At 43.7% G+C, this 12,906-nt stretch overlaps 1 protein-coding gene across 13 annotated transcripts in view; it reads right to left on the bottom strand.

Annotated features, from left to right (window-relative positions):
- The window catches only part of VPS13D (vacuolar protein sorting 13 homolog D), a 315,484-nt gene that overhangs the window by 27,781 nt on the left and 274,797 nt on the right, over nt 1-12,906 (bottom strand). The gene's annotated exons all lie outside the window — the stretch shown is intronic.

The raw sequence follows: 12,906 nt of genomic DNA, 5'->3' as shown, positions 1-12,906 counted from the left end.
TCAATGTAGTTTTGATTTGCATTTCTCTAATGACCAGTGATGATGAGCATTTTTTCATGTTTGTTGGCCTCATAAATATCTTCTTTTGAAAACTGTCTGTTTATGTCCTTCACCCACTTTTGAATGGGTGTGTTGTAAATCTGTTTTAGTTATTTGTAGATTCTGGATATTAGCCCTTTGTCAGATAGGTAGATTGCAAAAAATTTTTCCCATTTGGTTGGTTGCCGGCTCACTCTAATGATTGTTTCTTTTGCTGTGCAGAAGCTCTGGAGATTAATTAGATCCCATTTGTCTATTTTGGCTTTTTGTTGCCAATGCTTTTGGTGTTTTAGTCATGAAGTCCTTGCCTATGCCTATGTCCTGAATGGTTTTGCCTAGGTTTTCTTCTAGGCTTTTTATGGTGTTAGGCCTTATGTTTAAGTCTTTAATCCATCTGGAGTTAATTTTAGTGTAAGATGTCAGAAAGGGGTCCAGTTTCTGCTTTCTGCACATGGCTAGCCAGTTTTCCCAACACCATTTATTAAACAGGGAATCCTTTCCCCACTGCTTGTTTTTGTCAGGTTTGTCAAAGATCAGGTGGTTGTAGATGTGTGACTTTGCCTATGAGGCCTCTGTTCTGTTCCATTGGTCTATATCTCTGTTTTGGTACTGGCACCATGCTGTTTTGATTACTATAGCCTTGTAATATAGTTTGAAGTCAGGGAGCATGATGCCTCCAGCTTTGTTCTTTTTGTTTAGAATTGTCTTGTCTATGTGGGCTCTCTTTTGGTTCCATGTGAAGTTTAAGGTGGTTTTTTCCAGTTCTGTGAAGAGGGTCATAGGTAGGTTGATGGGGATAGTGTTGAATCTATAAATCACTTTGGGCAGTATGGCCATTTTAACAATATAGATTCTTCCTAACTATGAGCATGGAATATTTTCCCATCTGTTTGTGTCCTCTCTTATTTCCTTGAGCAGTGGTTTGTAGTTCTCCTTGAAGAGGTCCTTTACATCCTTTTGTTAGTTGTATTCCTAGGTATTTTATTCTCTTTGTAGCAACTGTTAATGGCAGTTCATTCTTGATTTGGCTCTCTTTAAGTCTGTTATTTGTGTACAGGAATGCCTGTGATTTCTGCACATTGATTTTGTATCCTGAGACTTTGCTGAAGTTGCTTATCAGTTTCAGGAGACTTTGGGCTGAGATGATGGAGTCTTCTAAATATACAGTCATGTCATCTGCAAATATAGACAATCTGACTTCCTCATTTCCTAAATGAATACCCTTTAAGTTTCTTTTTCTTGCCTGAGTGCGCTGGCTAGAACTTCCAATACTATATTGAATAGGAGTGGTGAGAGAGGGCATCCTTGTCTAGTGCCAGATTTCAAAGAGAATGCTTCCAGTTTTTGCCCATTCAGTATGATATTGCCTGTGGGTTTGTTGTAAATACCTTTTATTATTTTGAGATATGTTCTGTCGATACCTAGTTTATTAGGAGTTTTTAGCATAAAGCACTGTTGAATTTTGTCGAAGGCCTTCTCTGCATCTAATGAGATAATCATGTGGTTTTTGTCTTTGGTTCTGTTTATGTGGTGGATTTTGTGTATAGACTTGTGTATGTTGAACCAGACTTGCATCCCCAGGATGAAGCCTACTTGATTGTGATGGATAAGCTTTTTGATGTGCTGTTGCAATTTGTTTGCCAGTATTTTATTGAAGATTTTTGCATCTATTTTCATCATGGATATTGGCCTGAAGTTTTATGTTGTTGTTGTTCAGTCTCTGCCAGGTTTTGGCATCAGGATGATGTTGGTCTCATAAAATGATTTGGGAAGGATTCCCTCTTTTTGGATTGTTTGGAATAATTTCAGAGGGAGTGGTACCAACTCCTCTTTGTATGTCTGGTAGAATTCAGCTGTGAACCCATCTGGATCTGGACTTTTTTTGGTTCATAGGCTACTAATTGCTGCCTCAACTTCAGCTGTTGCTATCGGTCTATTCAGGGTTTTGACTTCTTCCTGGTTTAGGCTTAGGAGGGTGCAAGTGCTCAGGAATTTTCCATTTCTTCCAGGTTTACTGGTTTGTGTGCATAGAGTTGTTTGCAGTAACCTCTGATGGTAGTCTCTATTTCTGGGGAATCGGTAGTGATATCCCCATTACTGTTTTTTATTGTATCTATTTGATTACTTTCTCTTTTCTTTTTTATTAAACTGTCTAGTGGTCTATTTTGTTGATCTTTTCAAAAAACCAGCTCCTGGATTTACTGATTTTTTGAAGGGTTTTTTTGTGTCTCTTTCTCCTTCAGTTCTGCTCTGATCTTAGTTATTTCTTGTCTTCTGCTAGCTTTTGAGTTTTTATTTATCGTGCTCCTCTAGCTCTTTCAATTTTGATGATAGGGTGTCCATTTTAGATCTTTCCTTGCTTCTTATGTGGGCATTTATTGCTATAAATTTTCCTCTAGACACTGCTTTAAATGTATCCCCAGAGATTCTGGTACATTGTATCTTCATTCTGGTTTCAAAGAACATCTTTATTTCTGCTTTCATTTCATTGTTTATCCAGTCAATATTCAATAGCCAGTTGTTCAGTTTCCATGAAGTTGTGCAGTTCTGAGTTAGTTTCTTAATCCCAAGTTCTACTTTGATTGCATTGTGCTCTGAAAGACTGTTTGTTATGATTTCCGTTCTTTCGCATTTTCTGAGGAGTAATTTACTTCCAATTATGTGGTAAATTTTAGAGTAGGTGTGATGTGGTGCTGAGAAGAATGTATACTCTGTGGATTTGGGGTGGAGAGTTCTGTAGATGTCTATTAGGTTGGCTTCGTCCAGATCTGAGTTCAAGTCTTGGATATCCTTGTTATTTTTCTGTCTTGTTGATCTAATATTGACATTGGAGTGTTAAAGTCTCCCACTGTTATTGTGTGGGAGTCTAAGTCTCTTTGTAGGTCGTTAAGAACTTGCTTTATGTATCTGGGTGCTCCTGTATTGGGTGCGTATATATTTAGGATCATTAGCTCTTCTTGTTGCATTGATCCTTTTACCATTATGTAACGCCCTTCTTTGTCTCTTTTGATCTTTGTTGGTTTAGAGTCTATTTTATCATAGACTAGGATTGTAACTCCTGATTTTTTTTTTTTTTTTGCTCTCCATTTGCTTAGTAAATCTTCCTCCATCCCTTTATTTTGAGTCTGTGTGTGTCCTTGCAGGTTTCCCAGATACAGCACACTGATGGTTTTTGACTTTTTATCCAATTTGCAAGTCTGTGTCTTTTGATTGCAACATTTAGCCCATTTACATTTAAGGTTAATATTGCCATGTGTGAATTTGATGCTAGCTGGTTGTTTTGCCCATTAGTTGATACAGTTTCTTCATTGTTTCGATGTTGTTTATCATTTGGTACGTTTTTGGAGTGGCTGGTACTGGTTGTTCCTTTCCATGTTCAGTGCTTCTTTCAGGAGCTCTTGTAAGGCAGGCCTCGTGGTGACGAAATCTCTCAACAATTGCTTGTTCATAAAGGATTTTATTTCTCCTTCACCTATGAAGCTTAGTTTGGCTGGATATGAAATTCTGGGTTGAAAGTTCTTTTCTTTAAGGATGTTGAATTTTAGTCCCCACTTTCTCCTAGCTTGTAGGGTTTCTGCTGAGAGATCTGCTGTGAGTCTGATAGGCTTCCCTTTGTGGGTAACCCAGCCTTTCTCTCTGGCTGCCCTTGGCATTTCTTCCTTCATTTCAACCCTGGTGAATCTGACGATTATGTGCCTTAGGGTTGCTCTTCTTGAGGGATATCTTTGTGGTGTTCTCTGTATTTCCTGGACTTGAATATTGGCCTGCCTTACTAGGTGGGGGAAGTTTTCCTAGATAATATCCTGAAGAGTGTTTTCCAGCTTGGATTCATTCTCTCTGTCACATTCACGTACACCTATCAAACGTAGATGATGTTTTTTTCATATAATCCCATATTTTTTGGAGGCTTTGTTCATTTCTTTTCACTCTTTTTTCTCTAATCTTGCCTTTTCTTTTTATTTCATTGAGTTGATCGTCAATCTCTGATATCCCTTCTTCTGCTTGGTCGATTCAGCTACTGAAACTTGTGTATGCTTCTGAAAGTTCTTGTGTTGTGTTTTTCAGCTCCATTAAGCCATTTATATTCTTCTCTAAGCTGTTATTCTCCTTAGCATTTCATCAAACCTTTTTTCGAGGTTCTTACTTTCTTTGCATTGGGTTAGAATACGTTCTTTTCACTCAGAGAAATTTGTTATTACCCACCTTCTGAAGCCTGTTTCTGTCAATTCATCAGACTCATTCTCCATCCAGCTTTGGTTCTTTGCTGGTGATAAGTTGTGATCCCTTGGAGGAGGAGAGGCATTCTGGTTTTGGGTGTTTTCATCCTTTTTGTGCTGATTTCTTCCCATTTTTGTGGATTTATCTACCTGTGGTCTTTGTAGCTGGTGACTTTAGGATAGGGTCTCTGAGTGGACGTCCTTTTTGTTGATGATGAAGTTATTTATTTGTTTTTTAGTATTCCTTCTAACAGTCAGGCCCCTCTGCCGTAGGACTGCTGGAGGTCCACCCCAGACCCTGCTTGCCTGGGGATCACCTGTGGCGGCTGCAAAAGAATAAGGGTTTCTGATAGTTTCTTCCTCTGTTATCTTCGTCCCAGAAGGATACCCACCAGATGTCAGCCTGAGCTCTCCTTTATGAAGTAATTCTTCTGATCTGTGGCGGTCAGGGAGCTGCTTGAGTAGACAGTCTGTCCCTTATAGGAGCTCAAGTGCCGAGCTGTGAGCTCCATTGTTCTGTTCAGAGCTGCTGGGCAGGTACGTTTAAGTCTGCTGCAGTGGAACTCATGACTGCCTTTTTTCCCAGGTGCTCTTTCCTGGGAAGGTCGGGCTTTATTTTTAAGTTCCTGACATGCTGCTGCCTTTTTTCAGAGCTGCCCTGCCCAGCAAGGAGGTAGCCTAGTCACAGTCTGCCAGCAAAGGCACTGCTGAGCTGCCGTGGGCTCTGCCCAGCTGCTGTGTGAACTTCCTTGTGGTTTTATTTATAGAGGTATAGTTAGAACTGCCTTGGTAATGACAGTCTGCTTCAGTAATGGCAGACTGCCTAGGTAATGAATGGCAAACTACCCTCGGTAGTGGCAGACGCCCCAACAGAGCTGGACTGTCCTGGGTCCAGCTGCACTTGCCACAAAACTCTCAATCCAGAGCATTTCAGATTGCTGGTCTTTGTGGGGTGGGACCCGCTGAGCCAGATCACCTGGCTCCCTGTTTCAGCCCCTTTTTTTCAGTTGAATGGGCGGCTCTGTCTCCCAGGTGTTCCAGGCACCAGTTGAAATGGTGACCCAGATTTGTGTGTTTTTGTGCAGAGACCCGCTGTGCTGGCTGAACAGCTGTGCTGGAAACTCATGGCACTTTTCAGCCTGGGAATCTCCTGGTCTGCGGGCAGTAATAACTTGTTTGGAAATACAGTGTTCACTCACCCTCTGAATTGTTCTCGCTGGGAACTGCACTCCAGGGCTGTTCCTATTCGGCCATCTTGGATCCGCCTCCTAGTATTTCATCCTATGGATGAGGAAGCTATGCCTAGCAAAGCCAAACTAGATCTTAGGTCTTTCTGATTCTCTTGGACTCAGTAAACTTACTGAATGGCGTGATTTTGATGAAAACCACTTTAATATGTACTCTGAGTCCATTACTATGTGAGGCATCTGGACATCCTTGAGGAATACCAAAAAAGGCAGTAACAACAAACTTGCAGTCCAATTGGGAGGATAAGACCTACATCCTTGAAATGACTCTGTAGGAAACCTAGCCCATGTATCAATAATGAAAGAGTGAAGGAGGTAAGTGGGAGTGCTGGGGAGGTCTGGCATTCTATACTACAGAGGGCAAGACAGGCTTCCTGGGAAGGTCTGGCCCAAATAGGGTCCTACCTCAAGGCATAGCAGGACTTTTACTAATACAAGGATGCACGGCATCAGGACCAACTGGTCACGTTTTACAACAGGAACTGGTGGAAAGAAACACTAAGAAATAGGAGGAAACGAAAATAAAAGCCATTTAATAGGCCACGCCACATATAATCCAAAAACATGTGGCTGAAGCCTCATTCTTAATGCTAAAGCAATTCCTAAAGAACTGTAAGTACAGTGATAGTGTTTCATAAGGTCATGATGTAGATTCTAGCTTACAGGAACGGAATTCACCAAGAGACTGATACAGACTTCGTCAATACCTGGAAGAAAGACATGTACTTACATGGATGACAAACTGGCTAACATGGATGTACTTACATGGATGACAAACAGACAATTGTTGGAAGGGTGAGACCAACAATCGATAAGAATTTTTAAAAAACACACACCAAAAAGACAAACTCTGATTTTAACAGGTTTAAAAAGGACTGAAGCAAAGAATATGTGATGTAATTCACAAAAGAAGAAATCCAAATGGCCAACTGAAATATGAAAAGATGTTTCAATGATTCTCATTATCAAAGAAATCCAAGTAGTAACACAGATACTCACTCTTTCAGATTGGCAAAGACTTAAAAGAGGAACAATGCCTGGTTCTGAGTATAGTATCTGGCACACTGCAGCTACTTCATAAAATTCTTGACTGAATTCTGAATGAATGAATAGCCAGAGCTGGTACAAGGTTGGAGAAGTAAGACCTCTCATACACTGTGGGTGGGAGTACAAATTGTTTCCACTCCCTAGAAGGGAATTTACAATGTGTTTCAAAGCAGAAAATATACATATCCTTAAATCCAGCAATCATATTTTTAGGACTTTAGCCTAAGAACAGAATTATACAAGTATGATGGGATATGTGTAAAGGATGCTTATAACAGCAAAAATTACAAACATTCATCAATGGGGGACAGTTAAGTACCTTAGGGTATATTTGTAATATATTGCAAGAAATGTTAAAAATGATTTTTGAAATGGAAAGATGTCCTAGAGCCACTGTAGAATGAAAAAGATTAGACATCAGCATATGTGCTCCCATTCATGTCGAATCATATATATGTACACACTTGTGTGTGTATGCATAGAGATGTCTGGTATGGTCACCATTATTAATCTTTTAGTGCTTGTCAATGCCCAGGGAGAGTTAGTCCTTTTTATTTTCCTCTTTGAAGTGGGAATAATAGTATCCATCACATTTGTTTTGTAAAGATTAAAGAGATACTTCATCCAAGGTCTCTGGAGCAGTGTCCGCACACTCTAAGAGCTCATATATTGTATGTATTTTCAGAACAGTTTACATTTGTACACTTTAAAACTTTCACAATCAAACTATTTTTTTAAAAAGATGATTCAGAGAACAGTCAGGCACAAACGCCAAAATGTCTAACATGCATTTAAAATCAAAGCATGAAGAGTACAAATCTCTATCATCATATACCGCATACAGCACAGGCTGGGTGCAAACTAGGAAGGAAGGCGTCAGAATAGCCAGGCTTAGTCGGGAATGGCTTTCTTCTGGATAAGAGGAGGCTGGGTAGAGTTTCTCAAGAGTAAAGGGCCATGAGTTGACCATTACTATCTATGCCTCGTCTCCTAAGATTGGGAGGCAAAGCCCTGTACTATCCTAGCTGGTAATGAAGAGGGCTGTGAATGTTGCTTTGTTAACCCATGGGTCATCTGCAGGACTCCTTCCTAGCCTGCCTGACTTACATGGTCTCCTGCATGGTCTTACTTTCTGACCCTGAATAGCAGGAGGGCAGGCTTCTCTTGCTTGCAGTAACCAGCCAGCCTGGAGCAGCATGCTCTAACTGAGGAGCAGGAAGTGCTGGCCAGACCCAAATGGACCCAGGTGCTCAGCACTCTCCCTTAAGTGCCATAAGGCAAGACACAATTTGCAGGTAGTAGCGCTCAATGAATGGGCCAAAGCAAAAGCCCTCTGCCTCCCTGCTTGCCTGAAATTCCCTTCCAGCCAACAGAGGGAGAGAGAACATCTGGAACTGGTTTTGAGGCTCTCCAGCTGCAGAGCCACTAGAGTGAAGGGGTTTACAGACTGTCCTTTCTGATTCTCATCAGGGTGAAGTACAGCCTAGAAGACAAGCTGGTTCAGAGACCAAATCAACTTTGCTTTGAAATGTTCTCCTTTCTCCATCCCCCTTGAAAGCAGAATTAATGATCCAGGTGGTAGGAAATCAAACAATGAAAGAGAAGGACTTGGGGTCACCTCAGGTGCATTTCTGTGCCTTCATAAAAATCAAATATACCCCTTGGGTCAGAGTTGACACCAAACCTTCAGAGCACTTGTCCTTCTAGGAAACAAGAACCAAGAAGACTGAATCCATTTGAGCTCCTGGACTGCGGGGCTTGCCTCTGCAGGCCTGGAAATCAATGTGTACATAAAATGTGTTAGAACTTGTTGGGAGCCAGTGGGGAAAGAGGCTAGACCCTTTTAGGTTGGGGGAGGGGTTGGGCATGGTGGGGAAAGACCCATCTGGTGACAGCTACGGCTCACACTCCACTGTGTGCCTTTTCTACTTGGCCCCAGTGGGCACTGAGATGCAGACTTGCAGGCAGGACCTTGCCTGAGCCTCAACATGCCTCTGGGAAAAGCAGGTGCAGTCAGCAGTCAGCCTGGGCAGAGGCAACAGCACCACTTCCTATCATGCTTCACCAGTAACACAAAGCCTGTGTTCTTCTAGACTTTCCTCCAACTGAGGGTTTGTTTCTCCTTCTGGACCTGGGGGCAAAAGGCAGCTAGAGAAGGTGGCGGAGTGTCTTCCAAAGACCACTTTACTTGGGGTGGAGAGAAGCAAGCGGGCCTGGGGCACACTTGAAGTTGACAAAGAAGAGTGAGTCACACAGAAGGCAGGAAATGAGTCTTCAGTTACTGCTCTTCATTACTCCCTTTCCAAAGGATTGCTCAGATCCAAGAGGCTGAGACCAGACTTCCTTTTGCATGTTACATAAAGGACTGGGAACCTTCTAGTTAGTACCCTGCTTGTCTTGAGATTTTTGCAGATGAATTTCCATAAATCCCAGTTAGTCAATCATATGGCTACCTCATGGCATTTTCAGTCACTGTTAAACAGAACCAAAAAATTTCAAAAGAGCAGCAGAACTGGCTGGGTGCGGTGGCTCACACACGTAATCCCAGCACTTTGGGAGGCCAAGGTGGGTGGATCACCTGAGGTCAGGAGTTTGAGACTAGTCTGGGTAACGTGGTGAAAACCTGTTTCTACTAAAAATACAAAAAAATTAGCAGGGCATGGTGGCGTGCACCTATAATCCCAGCTACTTGGGAGGCTGAGGCAGGAGAATTGCTTGAACCTGGGAGGCGGAGGTTGCAGTGAGCCGATATCGCACCATTGCACTCCAGCTTGGGCAACAAGAGAGAAACTCTGACTCACACACACACAAATAAAAGCAGCAGAATTTCTTTATACAACTTAAATACATGATGAGGAGAACCCTCAAATAGATACTCCATTAAAAGTCAGCCAGTACCAACGTTTGCTAAACTTCAGGATTAGCCATCACATAACAGAGCCCAGATCGTAAGTTAGCTCCATCCTGGGACTCACTACCAGAGCCAATTTCTAGGTTTTTAAAACACTTTGACCATGGAAGCATATGGAATGCAACAATTTCTGGGTTGGCCAGCCATTTAGTCTCTTCTCCTACGTCTAGGAAGCTTGTGTCCAGGATATGTGGCACCAAAATAAACAAGTTCTCCCTGGCTTCCAAAAGGAGATGGCTATGACATACTGAGTGTATGCTCCTGGGACAGTCTACTGTGGAGGCTTCCTGTACCGTGTACCATCTGGAGTTCCCAGGTTGCTGCCTGGTGAAGATGGTCTTGGCTGGATGGCAGAGCAAAGATGGGTTGGAGCGGAGAAGTGTCACTGCTATTTTGTGACAAGCCGGCCATTCTGAACTTGGAAGGCTTCAGTAGTTCATCATCTGGGGAGTGGAAGGAGTACACAGGGGAGGACTGGGGACAGCATAGCTCCTGGGCACAAAGCTTATGACATAGTTCTCCAGGCACTGGCACTAAAAGGCCAGGGTCTCTTCATGCTCAGGCACACTGCTATTTGGCCCAAAGAAGCCCCTGAACATGAGCCCTCCAAGCTTTCCAGCTATGGTATGTACTTCACGCTGTCTCTGTTAAGCTGGTGGGCGGAGAGAATTCAATATATACCCCTCATTCACACTGTGAGGTCCAAAGATTATAGTACCTTCACTCCAAGTGAACCAGGGCCTTTGCACAAATCTTCTGGGTTATAGGCAGATATTCAACTCCTACCCTTCAAGTCCAAGGATCAAAAGGAAGTAGACCTCATACTTGGTCAGATGCTTTGGATTAAAATCAATGAGGTCTTTTGATGCAAGGGACCAAAAGAGGACCTAGAAGCAGCACAGACATTAGGAGCATGTACTCTGTGTTCAGTTGGCCTGGGTTCGCATTCTGGTTCCCTTTCTTACTACCTTTGAGGTCTTAGACCGTGCGCCTCAACTTTCCCATCTGTACAACAGGGAAAATATAGCACCCACTTCATCGGGTAGTTGTGAGGACTGAATACTAATGACAGTGATACTGTGCAAGCTAGTCAATGTTTTGGATCCATTTCTGCAGCACTGTCATCCCGAGAAGGTGCCGCCTAAGAGCACTGTCCATTGCAGACAAACAGCAATCTGAAAGTGACAGACATAGATGTCTTCCTGGACACCATGGCCAAAGCATAGACAGGTTTCGAGTTTGGCCAAAAAACATGGCCGGCTAACGGACAAAACTAAATTACCCCTCCACCCACTTTCTTATGTCCTCTGAACACAGGCAGCCCTCAGTGTAGTTTCTGACTACACTTAACGCTAAATTCTTGTTTGCCTGCCCGTTTCCTCAATGCAGTGTCCACTTTAAGAACCCAGGCCATTCCAGGCCTTGCTGTGACAATGTGCCTATTCCCACATGCTCTCCCTGGTGAAGGGACAGAGTTCCCATGGGGCCACTGGCCTCGGACAGTGAGAACTCTAGGCTCACAGGTCACCCTGTGGGGCGGCCTTCCACCCACTGTTTTGGCACCTGGGCTTAGCTGTAGAAGGCCAACAAGCAAGGCTATTAACAGCTTTCGAGGTGATGGGGAAGGAAAATGGCATCGTCCCGAGCTTGACAAGAGCACTCCATGGCTGGCATCCGACCCACCTCTGCCACCGGTGCGGCCTCCTTGGAGACGGGCAGGTTTCCTGTGGTGTCAGCCCTGTTTCCTCCAGCAACATTATACTGCAAACAGAGAGCTACTCTGAAGAAAGCACTAGGGTGTCCCGTTTCTGGCTGGGGGGAGGGAGGCAGACTGCTTTGCTTCTCCAGAGAGAAACATCACCGTGCCTTGACCTTCTCTAGACAGCGTTCCTTCCCTCTCCCCAGTCCTGAAAAGCTGTTTGAAGAAAAGAAATGTGCAGGCTTTCCTTTATGACCTCAGATGGGCAAGTTCTGAATGGCAGCTGGGTCTATTACATGCAGTGTGAGAGGGTTAAACAGGACAGCCTCGACTCTTTATAAACTTTTGCCCTGTGGATATGCACTCATTGGCGGCAGTACAAGACTCGAGCTGTATTACACGCCTTAACGATATGGTTCAACTGTCGGTCAGGCCTGGCCCTGGCACTGGGCCAGACCGCAATCAATGGGACACAGAACCTCCCCCTTTCAGATCATCACGAAGGCTCATATTATCTCCTTTTCGCCGTGCTGGTTAAATTTATGGAGCAGAACCCTGAAGCCGCATTCCTTGGCCTGGGCCGGCCCACGCGGCCCTCCCTCCCTTTGTTCGGTACTGTAAGCGAGCCGTGCTTCGGAGGACTGCAGGGTTGTTAGTTCAGGCACTGACTGTTTGCTCATGACTGAAGTGAGGAGAGTTCAGTGGAAGGGCAAAAGGACAGCCCAAGTGTAAAACCCCATCCCAGCAGGCCCTGGGCCCCTATATATAGGCCCCGAGCTGCTCCTGAATGTCACATTTCACTTTGTTCTCACAAAAGCAAAATCTTCAGTCTGATCCCTGACGAACCTTCCATAAAACAGCTGCTGAGTCCTCCTACAGCACACCCCCACTTGAACTCATGGGTTTTCTGGGGTGCCATGGGAGGCAAGCTTGCCCTTAATACAACCACACTAAAAGAAGACAGATTTCTAGAGCAATCTGCTAGTTCTCCCAGGTTCCATAGGAGACAGAATACCAACTCTGGCTACTAGCTGGTCTTATTTTTAATACGGAAAACACACACACACACACACACACACACACACACACAGTTATTTTTTTGGCCTTTGGCTATAAGAGAGGGACACGGGAGTACTGTATGTGAATGTGTGTATGTGTGTATGCAAGGGAGGGAGGTGTTTATGGGGGATCTGGTCTTATGGAATCAGACAGGAGAAGGTCCCAAGCATTAGACCTCCATGTGTTCTCATTAATACTCTGATTAGCATCCAAAGTGTCAAACAAGCAGCTCACATGGGCAGGACTTCATTTTATTTTGGTTTAGCCCAACAGGAGAGCTCTCCTGGAATGTTCTAGAGTGGCACATTTACAGCTCACTACAGAGAATGCCACTGGAGGGCTGGAAAGGCAGCTCAGCCCAGAGGTGAAGCCAGGCTCTAAAAGTGTTTAATTGTGAGTCTATGGTTTGTCACATGGGGCTGTTGTGTATCTCAGTGGGTCCACCTGCAAAATGAGGCTACTGGGTTGAATTTTGGAAATCTGAAAAGATTACCAGAACTCTTCTAATGAAGGCCCAAGCAAAATAGAGAAAGAAAGAGCAAGAGGAACATAGAGAAAACAACAACAAAGACATGATAAGAGGAGCAGGTGGGAAAAACGGCCTCTGAGGGGTGAGCCACTGCTGACTTGATACATGTTTTTCTGGCTTCACCCATCTTGATACAATACTAAGAGACAGGCCCAAGC

Source organism: Callithrix jacchus, chromosome 7, assembly GCF_049354715.1.
Source record: "Callithrix jacchus isolate 240 chromosome 7, calJac240_pri, whole genome shotgun sequence".
NCBI classification, from domain to species: Eukaryota; Metazoa; Chordata; class Mammalia; order Primates; family Cebidae; genus Callithrix; species Callithrix jacchus.
The sequence above is the reverse complement of the archived record's forward strand: the minus strand, read 5'-3'. Positions and strand labels throughout refer to the sequence as shown.